This window comes from Rattus rattus, chromosome 5 (genome assembly GCF_011064425.1).
Source record: "Rattus rattus isolate New Zealand chromosome 5, Rrattus_CSIRO_v1, whole genome shotgun sequence".
Taxonomy (NCBI): domain Eukaryota; kingdom Metazoa; phylum Chordata; class Mammalia; order Rodentia; family Muridae; genus Rattus; species Rattus rattus.
In genome coordinates, this window is record NC_046158.1 from 157,742,030 (window position 1) to 157,744,653 (window position 2,624).

The following is a 2,624-nucleotide window of genomic DNA, read 5'->3' on the forward strand; positions in this document are numbered from 1 at the left end:
GCTTGTTCAGCCTGTCTTTTTAATAAATAGCAGGACCTCCAGCCCAGGAGAGGCACCAGCCACAGTGAGTTGGGCCCACCCTACAGCAATTGTCAATCAAGAAGATGCAGCATAGGCTTGCTGCAAAGATAGTGTCATAATTGTATACCCAAAGTGATGGCATCACCTCATAATTCTATGCCTAGAAAAGCTATTTTTAAAACAATACTGACACTGTGGCCAGACTACCCTCAAACTTGGGGAGATCCTCTTGCCTCAGCCTCTGGATATTGGGATTGGAGATATATGCTACCACACTTGTCACAATAATGATCTCTTTCCTAATATACAAAATGTAAATAGGTCTGGGATAGAATTCAGAGACAGATATGTGAGGTCCCAGGTTTCATCTCTAGCACTGGAAGAAAAGTCAAATGGCCATCTATTACTAGTAGACCTATACTAAAGGAGGTCACACACAAGGAAAGTATAAATTTGGATCTATACAGCCCACAGAAGACCTGGATAGGTTGAAAATGTTCACCAAAACATTAGAGCTACCACTGACAAGAAAATGAAGGAGACAACATGGGATTGTGGTGGAAAGAGGCAAAGGGGGCAAACTGGAAATAAACAAATGAAAGGTTCAAGTCCAACAAGATCACATAACATAGAAATGATTTAAATATGGGAAAGTAGGCTGGAGAGATGGCTCAGCAGTTAAGAGGGCACTTCTTACTCTTGCAAGAGGACCCAGGTTGGTTCCCAGCACCTATACTCCAGTTCCAGGGGATTCAGTGTTTTGTTTTTTTTTTTGTTTTTTTTTAGATTTCCGCAGGCACCAGGCACACACATGGTGCATGTACTTATGTGCAGGCAAAACACACATAAATCTAAAGAACATTAAATATGTATGGAAAAGCACAAAGCCAGGCTCTAGGATGCCTATATTACAGTTCTCCAGGCTTTGTGTGATTGCCCATGCCTTCAATCCAGCACTTAGGTGCAGAGACAGATAGATCTCTGTGAGTGTAAGACCCCTTGATCTGCATAACAAGTTCCAGGCCAGTAGGGATGCACATGAGACCCTGTGACAAATATGGATTTGTCACACCAAAGCTCGACACTTAGGGTTGCAGGAAGGTTGCTGTGAACTTGAAAACAGCATAAGTTGCAGAGTGTTTCAGGTATGATGGACTACAGAAAGCAAAACAAAAAGTGTATGTTCATTCCAGTTAGAGAGGATATAAACAACAGATCAATGAAAGGATTCCATTCACATCTAACTCAGCGAAGCAGTGACTTCGTTGGGGTTACTTCAGACTCATGTGTGACTTGGGCAGCTATACCAAAAGCCCTACCCTAGTACATACAATAATATTATACAATTCATACATAACCTTAGGGAGGGAAAGTGGCTTGTGAGCCCTGTGACTGCCCCTCTCTCCATGAGGGAATGCTCACTTTTGACCGTCTCAATGTGGGTGGTCACGTTGCTCTGCACTTGGATAGGATTGGTTATGTCAAGCTTAGAGGAAATAATTATACTACACATTAAGACGGGAGGGGGGAAACAGCACCCCGAACTATGCAAACAATCCCATGGCTTCTTAAAAGAACAAAACTAGAAAACTCAACCAGGCAGCAGACTCTAACATCATGGAAATACCAGTTACTTCTATATACAACAACAAACCCATAAACACTGAGATGGACGCAGTAACATTACAGCTGTTCAGAAGTGCACTTAGGTCTAAATCTAAAAGCACGCATTAGGAACATGGCTGCTGGAAAAGCTAGATGCTTCCTGTTGGAAAACCTAACAGTAACCATACCATCTCCCCAGAGTGATAGTTTTACTGGAGTCCAGCAAAATTTTGTTATAGATGCAGACTTATTCTAAAGTTCATGGGAAGACAAACTTGAACAGCTCTGAGTTTGGTAAGAGGACTGTTGGCAGGTCGAGGCAGGAGAAAGTGATTTTCCACAAGTGGTCAGTCAGTCCTCTGACCTCCACACATGCCCGTGGCACACACACACACACACATTGACATATATGCACACATATATTTTATAAGTTTGATAAGAGACTAAAATGGGAAGAATGTGTAGTATTAGTGATGTAATAGTCATGAAGATCAATTAATGAAACAGCAGAGAACTAAGACCAGTCTTCCACACGCAGGGCCAGTTGATTACACAAAGGTGCAAAACTAACTCAGTGGTCCTTTTAACAATGGGCAGAGAAAGGGAATCTCTCTCAACATGAACCTTGAGTCTTACATGAAACATAGCTCAAAGGAAAACTATAAGCTTCACTTATAAGAGAGTGAAGACAAGCCAGACATAGCCACACTCACTGTTAGCCCTAGCACTTGAAAGACAGAGGCGGGTGATTCTCTGTGAGTTTGAGGCCAGCCTGACCCTACCTTTTAAAAAAAAATAGGTACTTAGGCATAATACCAATATTCAGATTTACTTTTTAAAAATTGGTGAACTGTGAGACCTGGCACTATGGCTCAGTGGTTAAGAGCACAATACTGTTCTTCCAGAAGACCTGAGTTTGGATCCCAGTGTCCATGTCAGGTGGTTTCCAATGGCCTGTGACCCCAGCTTTGGGAGATCTGATGTCCTCTGGCCTCTAC